Raw genomic sequence first — 14692 nt, 5'->3', positions numbered from 1 at the left:
TAAAATTTATTGAAGTTTCACAAGTTTTTGTATTGTATCTTTGAAATCGAGTATATATTTTTCACTTACAGCATTTTTCAATTTGTATAAGCTACATTTCAAGTGCTCAGCAACTACATGTGGCTGTGCCTACTTTATTGAGGAGCACCAGTTAAGAGCTTTTGAAAAAAAACATTGGGTCTGGAAATATAGAAAATATAGGTCTGGAAACAAAGTTTTAGAAATTATGAGTCAATAACAGTTAAACCCATGGCAGTAGATAAGATAGTCCGGGCAGAATTTGTATTTAGAGGGAGAAAGAGGATTGAGGAAAAAATCTCAATCCAATGCTTTTCCAGTTTCCACACAGAATCTATTGGGTTGGCCAAAAAGTTTGTTTCATTTTTTTCCATATGATAGCTCTAGTAGCACTTTGTTGTCTTTATCTTTATTTGAAACAATTTTGTTAGGTTGCATTGTGACAGCTGTCATATAAGCATATATTAAAAAAATCAAAATTGGTGAATTTTTGTATAGCCATTTTTATATTGAAGATGGAAGAAAATACATGACATTTTTGGCATATTATGCTTTATTATGTCAAGAGAAGTAAAAATGCAACTGAAATGCAAAAAAAAATTATGCACTGTATGGAGAAGGCTCTGTGACTGATCAAACATGTCAAAAGTGATTTATGAAGTTTTGTGCTGGAGATTTCTTGCTGGATGATGATACTCTATGGTTGGGTAGACCAGTTAAAGATGATAGCTATCAAATCGAGGCATTAATTGAGAACAGTCAACATTATACCATGCAGGAGATAGCCATTGTATATACTCAAAATATCCAAATTAATAGTAATTGGTGAAAATAAAAAATGTGTCTTTTATTTTATAGAAAAACCTAAATGGACCTTTTGGCCAATCCAATCCTACCCTTTCTTCCTAGTATTGTAAAATATTTTCCTTACTGAACAAAATGGAGAACACAAATGAACAAAAGAAAAGAGTATTGAAAGTTGATGACAAAGGGAGAGAATTAATGTTTATTGAACACTTAATTGGCAAATAATGTTTGAAACATTATGTATAAACTGTCTTATTTAATCTCGCAAGAACCCTTTGAGGTAAATAGTGTTATCTCAACTTATAGGGAAGGAAACTAAGCATTTTTTGGTGGTGGGGGGGCGTTTAGATTGGGGTAATTGACATACACTTATTTATTGTTTATTTATTTAAAAGAGATTTATAAAGGTCTAGTACATCACTGGAATTTGAAAGGAAGACTGATTCCAAAGCCTACATCCTCTTAATGCACATAATGAATCATTTGTTGATTTTTCTAAAATAATTATGAAAGTGTGTGTGATTGTACAGCCAGTTCCCATGATATCTGTGACCACTTTTGACTTGGTTCTGGAAGCAAATTCGTCTTAATAGTGAGGTGCCATGATATCTGTCATTAGCGAGTGTGACTTGAGTATCATTTGTTGTGAAAGACACTAAACAATGATGTTTTTTAATTGTACCGTAAGTATGGTCAATAATTCGCCGTTGTAATTTTTAGTTACGAAAAATTAGCTACGATGTAGTGAGTATTTTGATTAAATATTGGACGCACAAGCACCAAGGAAAATAAAATAGTGTAATAAGCTTCCTAACACAGCTCTGTTTCACGAACAAACCGATAAAGCGAGCACAAAGGGGAGGATCGGAGAAGAAGGGGCGGGGCAGTGAGAAACAAGGATCTGAGCAAGCGCAGAAACAAACAGATGTTCACGGAGGCGTGAAGGCTACAGCGCTCTCACTTTCCGATCTGTCGTAAAGCCGCGGAGTGTCGTGCTCGCTCGGTAGAGGAGGGATTGGTAAGGCGGCGGCAGCAGCAGAACAGCAGCAGCGGCGGCGGCGGTGGCGAGGTGTTAGGTCTGCGCAGCACAGCAACGCCCACAGCTTCGGGGAAGGAGTTCCTGTGGGACTAAATTAGGCATTCTAAACCCAAACCGGGTGAGCTGGGCCGAACCAGACGTTGCCGTTCGCACAGTTTTGGTGGCGGTGACAGTCGCTGCTCTTGACTATAGGGGCCTATTAGGCCGAGAATCTGAATCGAAGATCACTGGCTCTACACACATCCTCTTCCACCCTTCTGTCTCCTGTCTTCCTTCCTAAGCCAGCGATTCCAGGACCCTGGGAAGAGGGTGGCTAATGATTAAGGTGAGGGGGGTCAGGGGGTAGGGGATCGATTAGAGGCCGCGCGTGCGCGCCACGGGGGAGGGGCCGGCCTGGAGGGGAGAAAGAGGAAGGGCTGCGGCGGCGGCAGGCTGGGGTCGGCGACCGGCCGGTTCTTGCTGGCTGCGTTTTGACTTAGGGTCTGGGTCTCCGCAGATTTGATTTTGTTTGAGCAAAGCATTCGTCTAGAGACACACCCACACCCCACACAGGAAGTGAGTGTGGGCGAGGGGATTTCTTTTTTGACTCTCCCTATAGTCTTAGGATGGGGGCTGAGGACCGAGGCGTGGGAGTGCGATTTGACAATGGAAGTGGTGAAGGTAACCCACTCCCGGGGTGCTGGAGGGCCTAAGTCAACAGTGACGGTTGGGGAGTTGCCTTCCTGAGCGATCAAGGACCGTAGTCCGCGGACCAGCAGAAATACGGACGCCTGAGATTTTGTGGAGTTGGCCTTGGTCATTCAAAAAGAAGCTTGGTATTTTTATTGTCTTTAGATAATTTATCAGTCAGTGGCAATGCTATAGTGGAAATAGCTGTTTTATACTGGAGAAATAGTTTTCACAATAGTTGTCAAGTAGGTTATAGTAAATCCTTACAGATACTTTTTAACGCAAGTCTAAGTTTTAACATTTAAGGAAATACCAGAAAGTATAGGGCATTCACTTAATTTGTTTGTGTTTGTGGTGCGGAGTGACTCCATTGAATTGTATGCTTTCCTGTTTCATGATTTATATGCAGGACTCTGGAGTGGTAAGATGCCAGCTAACCCAGACTTTATAGTTTTTGAACCTGTCAATCCAAACTTTATTTGGTATTTTATGTTTAATTTTGTTTTAGGGACCTCTTGAACCAAAAGAACAGACTGGGGAAAAGATAAGCTACAGTTTCATTTCCTTTCCCATTTTTGTTTATCATCGCTTTCAAATATTAGAATGTAATTTCATTATTACATAAAAAGTTCTGTGATACTGGATATTTTTTAGTAAAAATTTTCATATCATTATAAACCATGTTGTTTTTCCATACTAAAGAGTCTTTGGTTGTGTTTGTTAGACAAAACAGGATGAGAAAGAAGTCTTTTATACTTTAGAGTATAAAAGGCATCTTAATTTTTTTTCAAGTTTTGGATTATTTTACTTTAGTCTATCTGTTGTCATTCAGCCTTGGTAAAAAAAAAAAAAATGAAACTTTGTTTACTCCTGGTAATTAATGCTCTTTAAATCATCCTGAATAATTTTTCTTTCAGGAACCTGTGATCATTGTTCAGTAAAAGTCCAGAATTACACTGAAATGCCTTACACCTCTGTTCTTTCTTTCCTGCATGCCACAGATTCTTGATAACTTCTGGCCCAGGTTTCTACAGGTACTTGATTTAAACCATTACATGAGGAGTGAGCGACAAATGTTTAAAAACAGATATTACTGAGCTTATATTTTGTTTTATTTTATTTTTTGTTTATTGATTTTAGGGAGCGAGCAAGGCAGGGAGAGAGAGAATGAAAGAGAGAAACATCAGTTTGTTGTTCTACTTTTTGATGCATTTCTTAGTTGATTCTTGTATGTGCCCCGACCAGGGATGGAACTTACAACCTTGGTGTATCTAGACGATACTCTAACCAACTGAGCTACCTAGCCAGGGCCTGAGTTTACATTTTATATAGAAGTTCTGCATTATTATTTAGTCACTCAGTAAGTATTTATTGAATGCCTCATGTTCTTGGCGTTGTTTGTGGTCTTCAGGGAAGAAGGCATGCTGCCCTCATGGAGCTGACATTCTACAGGGGGGAACAGAAAATAAACAGAATAGTTTTAGGTAGTGGTAAGTGCCATGAAGAAAACAGGACCATGTAATGGAGAATGAATGGAAGTGGAGCTCTGCTATGCATTGGATGGTTAGAGAGGGCCTCTTTTTAGAGGTAATGTTTGATTTGCGTTTAGTGACTGGAAAGAATTAGCCATAGTGACAGTCTGGAGAAAGAGTGCTGCAGACAAAGGGAACAGCAAATGTGTTAAATTGGGTTTGATTCTGGAAAATCTGCAAGTGAAACTGTTTGGTTTGTCTGTTAGGCTTTTTCATAATTGCTGATAGACAATTTAAAAAGAAAAGTTAAATATATTTTATGTGTAGCAGCCAAATGTAATGTGTTGACCTTGTTTAAATCCTGACTCAAACCAATAAAGAAAGTTATTTTTAAAACATTTTAGGGGAAATTTGAATGTGGATGGGTGTTAGATGATATCAGGGAATTATTGTTAATTTTATTAGGGATGATAATGGCATTATGTTTATGTAGGAACATGCCCATGTTTTTTAGGGGTGGAGACTGAAAAATGAGGAAGAGAAATAAGATGTCCGGTATTTGTTTTAAAATACTTCAGAGCAAAAACAGGAGGGGGAGATGAGATAGATGAAGCAAGTGTGGTGTAATCTTGATAATTGTTGGGTCTGGGTGATAGGTATGTGTGTATTAACAATGTTGTCTGCTTTTGTGAGTTTTAAAAATGTTCATGTTTAGAAATGTATTTAAAACAATGTATACCATTTATTTAACAAATATGAGTGTTATATTTCAGACACTTTGTCAGTGTTTGAGTTAAAACAAAGAGCAGGACCTTTAGGCCTGCCTATGAGGAGCTTGCAGTTTGCTGGAGGAAGCAAGAGTCCCTTAGTTTGTATTGTGTTAACATGAAAAACAGATTTTTGTGGAAGGTGTAGTAGCTTAGTGTTTATGTGTTTCCTTAGAACGTATTTTTATTTTTCTAGAGAATTAAAAGTTTAAGAAATTCTATATGAAGCTAGCTATATGCCAGTCTGGGTCACTGTTGTAGCAATTGCCCTTATTCATATGTACTGTAGGATATCAGAATAAATCACTTGTTTTCACGATCTTTTCACATCCCAATTTACCATTATTTAAATTTTTATTTTGAAATGATGTCAAATGTAAAGTTTAAAATAGTACTGACAACTCTTAAATAGCTTATACTCAGATTTACTAATTTTTAACATTTGCTACATTTGCTTTCTCATTCTGGATCACTTTATTTATTTTTATTTTTTCAGTAAAATTTTTTTTTAATCCTCAACCGAGGATATCTTTTCATTGCTTTTAGAGAGAGGAAGGGAGAGAGGAAGGGAGAGAGAGAGAAGCATCAATGTGTGAGAGAAACATCGATTGGTTGCCTCCTGTACCAGGGATTGTATGTGCCCGGACCGGGTATCGTACGTGACTGGACCAGGGATCAAACCTGTAACCTAGGTATGTGCCCTGACCCGGAATGGAACCTGCAACCCTTTGGTTAAGGGATGTACTCCAACCAGCTGAGCCATACCAGCCAGGGCTCTGTATCACTTTAGAGTAAATTGCATATATTATGCCAAATTCGTCTCTAAAAATTCACTGTGTATCGCATTTTCTTGCATTATCACAGTTACATTTACTAAAATCAGAAATTTAACACTGATAATATGAAACCTTAATCCATAGACCCTATTCCAGTTTTGTAAATTTGTCTCAATAATAGCATTTGATTCTTTATAGCATTTTCCCCATAGGATCCAGTCCAGATCTCAGATTGCATTTAGTTGTTGTAACTTAGTTGCCTTTTATCTGAAATAGTGCCTTAGCCTTTCTCTTTCATTACCTTAACATTTTTGAAGGATATAGGCTATATAGTTTATAAAATATTCTTCAATTTGGATTTGTCTGATGTTTCCTGATAATCAGATTCAGATTAAACATCCTCAGCCAGGAATTTTGTATTCTTTTCAAGGTATGATACAAAAGCATGTGTCATTGGTCTATCCTTCATTGGTGATGTTAATTTTTAATTACCTGGTCACAGTGTTGTCTGGTTTCTTCACAGAATAGTTATTATTTTACTCCTTGCACCTAATAAACAATCTATGAGAGTAACTTTGAGATAGCGCGGATATCCTCCCTCTAGTTAGATCTGTATCCTCATCAAATTTGCCTCCTGAATTTAGCATCTATTGATGATTCTTGCCTGTACTGATCTTTCCTTTGATGGTTGCAAAAAGGTTATTTTTCTAATTCTTCAATGTCCTCTGCCTTATCAGTAGGCATTCTGTTGTAGGAAGAAGCATCCTTTTATCTCTATTGTCAATATGGATATATGTACTTCCTACTTTATTCAGTGGGTTATAATCCATTATTGCCTTTATTTTTTTTTATGCTCTGGTTGTCCCAGATTTGCTCAGTGGGTGCCTCTTCACCCTGGCTCCATGTCTTTTTGACATGTCTTAAATTTTTTTTTGAGTATTTCCTTTCTTTCTGGTACATCAAAATGTTCCAAGTTTTTCTTGATCCTTTCTGTCTCAGTCCTGGAATCAGCCATTCTCCAAGAAGCCTTTCCATTCAGTGGGAAATCCAACTTGCTTTTGAGTTATCTATTTATATATAGCAATGATCTCTTCTTTCCTGGATCAGGACATCCTCTGAGAAACTAAATTTAAATTAGATTTTGATAGAGGGTTTATATTTCTATGAAGATTTTGTTTATGAGGTAGTAATTACGTAAGAGTTAGCAGTTTATTATATTTTCCAAAAAGCAACTGTTTTTGTTTACTTTTTTGTTGAATTTATTGAGGTGACATTAGTTAATAAAATGTATAGGTTTCAGGTGTAAAATTCTATAATACCTCTGTGTGTCATGTTGTGTGTTCACTACCCCAAGTCAAGTCTCCTTCAAAAAGCAACTATTTTATTTTTCTACTTCCTTTTTCAAATAAGTGATTCTGATTTGTTCTTAATTGTGATCAAGTGAAATAGAAGGAATAAAATAAAACGGTTATTTTACCTAGTGTGTGTGGGGGGGTTGTTTAGAGGAGGGTTTAACCACTTAACTGTTAAAAAAAAGACTTAAGATTTACATACTTAGAAGTGTTTTTATCTTAAGACTTTTTGGTCAGAAGGAAATTTTTGCTTTTTAACTAGCTTTGTAGATGAAATCTTTTTATTATAATATAGAATAATATTTCTATATTAGTGGAAACTCACAGGCACATTATTTCAGACAGTTACTTTTATATCTTGGTATTATTTCACAGGCATTGTCTCACCTGTACATAAATATGTCCTTGGTTTATTTATCTTTTAAAACCTTACATATGCATATTTTCAAACATTTGAATGATTTTTATTTTTGAACCAATTAATATCTGTACATGGTTTAAAAAGTCAGTTCCCAAAGACTTACACTGAAAAACAGCAATCTTCTATGCAACGCCCCCAATCCCCTAGTTCTACTTCCTAAGCAGAAACCTTTTCAACTCTTAAGATTTTCTTTTCTAGTATTTACCTTTATATTTCTAAACAGCTTTCTTATATGTCAACTTAGCCACTTTTGATGTCAGGTTTTTTTTGTAATTAATTTTTTAAAGATAAAAGCAATACATATAAACATTACGAAATTCATAATATACAAAGGGTACACAGGGAATACTAAATCTCCTTGCCTTCCCTATTTTCCTACTATTTGGTTCTTTTCAGTATATGATCTGGATTCTTATTAAGGGCGTCTTCAAATGTTCTAAAAGGTCTGCTAGGTTGAAACTATTTCATAATAGTACTGAATTCTTTGCTACTTAACTATGTTGATATTTGGATTGATGGTGCAAATACAGTGGTGCATAAAACTGCTGGTCCTGCAACACATATCAAGACATGGGAAGAACTACTAATAATTACTATATTCTTCACCTCTACACATTTATAGGGGAAAAAAGGTTTCACTTAAGAAAGTCCTTATGAAGCAGCAAAACTTGTTAATTTTATTTATCTTGACTTGAGTAGGGGTCTTTTTAGACAAAATAGGAAGAATGCCATAAAGTGCTTCCGCTGTGTACCAGAGTATGGTCCTTGTCCTGAGGAAAAATACGTGTGGATTGACCTGCGAGCTGGGCTAACTAGTTGCTTTTTCAGGGAACACTATTTTTACTTGAAAGAATGACAAACTTTGGTTATTTAAACTTGGGTATTTATACATATTTTCTCAAAAATAAATGAAGTGAGCCTGTCACTTCAGGGAAAACAACTGACAATTTGTTGCCAAGATAAAATTTAGGCTCTCAAGCAAAAATTAGACTTTTGGAAAACATATCTGCTACTATGAACTTGGCAGCTTCTCAGGGCCTTTCTGATGAGATCAGTGGTGATATTAACAAATGTGTGTGTGTGTGTGTGTGTGTGTGTGTGTGTGTGTGTGTGTGTGAATATTTTTCTTCATAGGTAGCAGTTCTGGGTAGCCATTCTAAGGCCTGGACTTACTTTTCAGTCACCTTCTTTTTGTCTTGACCAAGCTTCAGTTTAAAATACTTTTTCTTTTCTCTCATCATCTTTACTAACCCTCAGTTGCCTTTTTTTTCTGATTATCTGGAAGAACTCACAGTTTATGTATACTGAAACCAAAATTCTGAAGATTGCCCAAAGAGTATTTAAGTAAATGCATGTAGGCTGGACTTGCATTTATCATATTAGGGTTAGGATTACTATATTTTACTAGACTATGAAATATTTTGGGGCAGGGTAACATATTAACTGTCTTCTTAATTATTACCTAATAATTAAGGACTGGTAGCAAAAAAAGAAAAAAAGATTTGTTGAATAAAGGGACAACATTAACATACAGGATAATAAACCCTTGGTTTTCTCAAATCGGTATCCTAGAATTTTTTAATAGCTTGCTATTTTTGTTTCTTGCTGCAAGGATTTTAACTTTGCTGTCTGAATACAGATCCATGGAAGACAAAAATGTCATTTAGTCAGAATAACCTTGGGAATCCCAGAAGTTGCCCATAAAATACAGAATACAGACATACCATTTCTCAAAGTCTAATACGTCTTTTTTCTTTTAGTATTGGAACAAATTACATTTTATTGTTAAACACCAGATGAAGTAGTGGTCTGTATTTATGGTCCATGTTGTGGGAAACATAAATGGCTCTAAATGTTAGAATCTGACAGCACAGCAAGATGCTCATATGAGAGGCACATGGGAAGTGAGACCAACTAGGGAACAGTAAAACTTTATCGTTTTTGTGTTTGTTCTGGGTATATAGTCATTGAGCAGGATAGCAAGCATAATGTACGTGGTTTAAATTATTTTTTTCTTATCTTCATGTAGTTTAGAAAAATTTTAATTTATTGATTTTTAGAGAGAGAGAAAGAAAGAGAAACATTGATTTGTTGTTCTTATTTATGCATTCATTGGTTGATTCTTGTATGTGCCCTGACTGGGGATTGAGCCTGCAGCCTTGGAGTATTGGGATGATGCTCTAACCAGCTGAGCTCCCTGGCCAGGGCTTTCATATAGTTAATTCACATTGTGAGTATGCTGTCTATCCAGAAGTGTTCTCCCTGATCCAGTTTTCAGTATGTCTTTACCTTCAGTACTTAAAATGTCAATAACTCTTGCCCTGACCATTGTGGCTTAGTGGGTTGGGTGTTGTCCCACAAAATGAAGTGTCACCAATTTGGTTCCAGGTCAGGGCACATGCCTGGGTTGAGAGCCATGTCCCTGGTTGGGACCATGTGAGAGGCAGCAGATTGATGTTTCTCTTACACATTGATGTTTCTGTCCCTCTTTTTTTCACTCCCTTTACCTCTCTAAAAATAAATGAATAAAATTTTTAAGAAATAAATAGAATGTCAGTCACTTCTCCTGTATTTTCTCTTATGACTCTTGTTCTCATTCTTTAGAACATACTATTTAACTAATGCTCTTAGGTTACATATTTTGACCTAAATGACATAGGCAGAGCAAAAATAACTTATCTGAAACTTGTTGGACTTCATTCAAGGAGAAATTGTTTCTTTGTGCAGTTATGCTCACCACACTAAATCCTACACGCTCAGCAGCTGCCATCTTTCCAAAGTAGTTTTCTGTTTTGTTTTTATTTATTTTGTTACTCCAGTTTTTGCTTAAGGGTCTTTAACAAGGGTCTCTGGGTTTTGCTCTGATCTTCAAGAGGTTTACTCAAATAGGATAGGCTAGTTTGAGGTGAGTGTATCTAGAAAATTGAAGGCCTGTTTTTTAAAAATAAATTCAAAGGGAAAGTCAGTGGACTTTTCTGCCAGGATGATTTCTAAAAGCTAGTTGACTCTTCAACCTCAAAAAAAGTAATAAAAGCCAGAATATGCATACATTGTCTTGCTTAAAATTTTTAACAGTCCTTGAGGTACTAAACATTTCCATTTTTCAGAAGAGGACGTTTAGGTACATAATGGTTAGTTAACTTGCTAAAGATTCACAGTAGTGATAGGGTAAAGTGATTTAAGTCAGGTTTTCAGTCACCTGAGAAAGGAATTACAAAACTTAGGGACTTAACTAGTATTTCTGTGTTGCCTTTAAGGAAGACACTAAGGTATATTTTTATATCCAGTGGGCGTAGCCTTTGTCAAAAGAGAAGAAAGGATGGTGATATTTTATCTGAATGGTGTGATTGGAGGTAGGACATGTTTTCTCTGTACTTTTTCTGTGTATTCCAGATTTTCAATACTGAACGTGTTTTGAAAAGCAATTTAGTTGAGGAATAATTGATATTCATTATAAGCCACACATTTTACTGTACATTTCAGTGAGTTTTGGCAAATGTCTATGAGGTCTGTCCAGAAGGTATCCAGGCATATAATATGAAAAATAGAGACATTTATTGAAGAAGATAGAAGATACAAGAAACGTTGTACATAGGACAGTAATGGCTCAGTCCCCTTCAAAGTAGGTAACTTAGGACCTCACACAGTTCTCCCAATTTCCATCAGCTGCCCTGTCATTATTTTCCTGAATCTCATTGACAGTCTGAAATCTCTTCCCTTTCAAAGGTGATTTTAGTTTTCAGAAAAGCCAGGAGTTGCAGGGCACCAAATCAGGGCTATAGAGGGGCTGAGTCACCTGTGTGATTGGTAGTTTCGCCAAAACAGTGCAGGAGGTGTGCAGGAGCGGGCGCATTGTTGTGACGAACTGCCAATCACCAGTTGCCCATAGCTGCGGCCTTCTGAATCAACCAGATAGTTTCCGTGGAGGAATGTTCAAGATTAATGCAAAATGTGAGGCAGATTTTTTGCACTACTCGCTCACTCACTTTGAATGCAATGGCCACACAGTACACATTCTCACTCAATGGCATCTACCACCCCTACTGACTAGTACAGTGAAGTCAATCATTGCTCATGCGTGTGCATTCCACTCCACTCATCTTGGCTGCCAGGTTACATCAGATGTGCAAACTGTCTTCATGTTAACAATGGCTGGATTTTTTCCAGACAGACCTCATGCATCCATGTAACCAACACTCCAATGAGAACATAAACATTCCATCGCCCTAGAAAGTTTTTTCTTATTTCTCTGCTACAAGTTATCTCATCTCCTGTCCCAGGCAACTACTGGTTTGATTTTTAGCATTATGGATTAGTTTTGTTCTAGAACTTCATGTAAATAGAATTATATAGAATCACACTACGTATCTAGCTGCTTTTGGTTTTCAAATGTTTCCCGTCTAGCATTTTATTTTTATTTTGTGTTGAAGTATAGTTGACATGCAATATTATAATAGTTTCAGATGTACACTGTAGTGATTCGACATTTGTTTATCCTGTGGTGAGATCACTCTAGCACTTTATTATGAAAAAAATGACAAACATAAATAAAAGTTAAAAGAATATTGAATGCACATCTCCCCATCACCTTGATTGCAATTAACAATTTGCTATTTTTTATTTATCACATATCTTTTCATGTATTTGTTCATTTAACCTGCATCCGTCAAGCTTATTGGTGTTTTGTGAGTGTTTTTTTTTTTTTTTGCATTTTAAAGTAAGTTGCAGACTTCAGTGCCTTTACCCCTAAACAAATTCAGCTTCCATATCATTAACTAGAGTTGAATATTTGCTTACAACTCTGTTTCCTTTTTTTATATTCAGCCTGTCATTCAAATACAGTTGTTTTTAAAGTAGACTTTACATATATAATGAAATGTACAAGTCTTAAGTCTTCCATTTAAGTTTTGCCAAATGTATACATTTGTGCAATCCAAATCCTTTTGAAGAAATAGAACATGACCAGCACATCAAAAAGTTCCCTCATGCACCTATCTATTCAGTCTTTTCCCTATCCTTTCTATACTACAACCAGTGTTTAAATTTTCTTTTCCATTTTAGATTAGGTTTGCCTGTTCTAGAATGTCAATATCAATGGAATCATATAGATACTTTGTATCTAATTTCTTTCTTTTAGCAGGATGTTTTTGTGATTCATCTATAATGTTGCAGTACTTGTATCAGTTGTTCCTTTGTTATTGCTGTTTGGTGTCCTGTAATATCTTAATTTGTCCATTCACTTGTTGGAGATATGTTTTCCCCAAATTTTTGGTTATTATAAATAAAGCTATGAGTATTCACTTACAGATATTTTTGTGTACCTATGTTTTCAAACCTAGAATGGTTTGAAATTCTAACATGGAATTACTGGTTCATAGGTTAGATGTATGTGTGATTTTATTAGAAGCTGCCGAAGAGTTGTGTGTGGAGTTCCAATTGTGCCACATCCTTGTTAACATTTGATGTTTGTGTTTTTAGTTCTAACCTTTTATTGGGTGTACAGTTGTACCTTATTATGGTTTTAATTCGCATTCCCCCTATGCCTAAAGATATTGAACATTTTGACGTGTACTTATTGGTCATTTATGTTTTGAGATCATTTGCCTATTTTGGGGGGGGAAGGTTGTCTTATTAAGATTTAAGAGTTTTACATGTATTTGGATTCAAGTTGTGTGTATTTATATATACATATAAATTACATGCATATGTAGTTTTCTGTCTTTAGCTTGTTAACTTTTTGCTTTCTTAGTGGTAACTCTGAGGAGCAGGTTTTCATTTTGATAAAGTTCAGTTTATCAGTTTTTTAAAAATGGTTAATGCTTTTTGTGTTTCACAAAATCTTTGGCCACAGTATTATCACATAAATTTTGTGCTACATTTCTTTTAGAAGTTTAATAGTTTTAATTTAAGTCTGTGGTCCTTTTTTGTTAATTTTTGTGTGTGGTGTAAAGTAGGAGTTGAGGTTTTTTTTTCCATGTGGCTCACCAGTTGTTCTACCACCATTTGTTGAAAAGACTATTCCTTCCTCATTATTTGGCACTCTTGTTGAAAATCATTTGGTGATAGTGTGATCTGTTTCCAGACTCTTCAGTCTATTTTTGTGCCAGTAGGACCCTGTTTTGATATAGTTGAGTTTTAATCTGTCATCTTGCTGTTTGTTTTCCATTTATCTCATCTGTTTCATTCCTTTGTGTGTTTTTTCATGTCCTGCTGCCTTTAAGCTTGTGTTTTTTGTTTGTTTGGGGGGTTTTTTGCATTATATTTGCTTCCCACTTTTGGCTTGTTACCTATGCTTACCTGTCTTATTTTTTAATTTTTAATTTTTTGTGGTTGCCCTAGGGTTTACACTATGCATCTTTAACTTTTTTCACAGTCTGTCTTCAGGGAATAATAGACTAACACTATTTCATGTATAAGGAACTTATAACAATCTACTTCTAATTGCTCCCCTCTTGTGCTTTGTGTTATTGTCATGCATTTTACTTTTCCTGTTACTGGTTTTAGGACGATTTCTTTGTTTAAATTTTGGGGTTATACTAGAGAATAATCCTTGTGAGGGTATCTCTGTGAGGGAAGATGGTACTAGGACTCAGTTTATTCTGTTCTACTTTTACAAAAGTGACCAGATGGTGGTGATTTATAAAAAGTCTAAAATTTGATAAATTCAGACCAGAAAACTTTGATATTTGTGTCTGACAAAAAAAAATGGTTATATTATATACTCTTTTACAGAATTAGATGCAAATTATAACTTGAAGAATTTGTAAATGAATGTCTCTGAATATTACCCAGATGATGATTTTAGGCAAATTATTTAATGATAACTATTTAAAAAAATTCCTACCCTATGTCTTCATCTGTATATAAGATAAATTTAGTTGTCGTACTTCTATTAACGTTTTTATTTTTAAATGATTTTGCTAATCATTATAAGCTTTTATTTTCAGGTCCTGATTGTGTCATTCATTTTATATGTAACCCTTTTTCAGCTTTGTGTCATTTGACAATATAGTGAATGTTCCATTTCCACCTTCATATGAAAGCATGGCTAAAAACAGATTTTGGAATGTATATTGTAAGCAAATTTTTTAATTATACATTCCTTTTTATATTGCTGATTACTTACACATTTCTAGAAAAGTTTTGTGATTGATATTTTCTTTTCTTTTTTTAACTTATTGATTTAGGGAGGAGTCAGAGAGAAACATCGATTTGTTGTTCTACTTATTTATGCGCTCATTGGTTGATTCCTGTATGTGTCCTGACCAGGGATGGAATCCAAAACCCTGGCAAATGGGGATGACACTCTGAACAGTTGAGCAATCCAGCCAGGGCAATCTTTATTCTCTAACTGTCGAGTGTATTAGTAGC

General features: G+C 35.6%; 1 protein-coding gene across 2 annotated transcripts in view; it reads left to right on the top strand.

The window, feature by feature from the left end:
- Positions 1-1823: 1823 nt before the first annotated feature.
- RNF111 (ring finger protein 111) overlaps positions 1824-14692 on the top strand; it is an 82327-nt gene continuing 69458 nt past the window's right edge. For both annotated transcript variants that reach the window (XM_054565350.1, XM_054565349.1), the window contains exon 1: positions 1824-2189. The gene's annotated coding sequence lies outside the window, so the exon portion shown is untranslated. The remainder of the gene's footprint in view (positions 2190-14692) is intronic.

This window comes from Pteronotus mesoamericanus, unplaced genomic scaffold, assembly GCF_021234165.1.
Source record: "Pteronotus mesoamericanus isolate MK-2021 breed Mesoamerican mustached bat unplaced genomic scaffold, CSHL_Meso_final contig_164, whole genome shotgun sequence".
NCBI classification, from domain to species: domain Eukaryota; kingdom Metazoa; phylum Chordata; class Mammalia; order Chiroptera; family Mormoopidae; genus Pteronotus; species Pteronotus mesoamericanus.
Note: the sequence above shows the minus strand (reverse complement) of the source record. Positions and strands in the feature narration are given on the sequence as shown.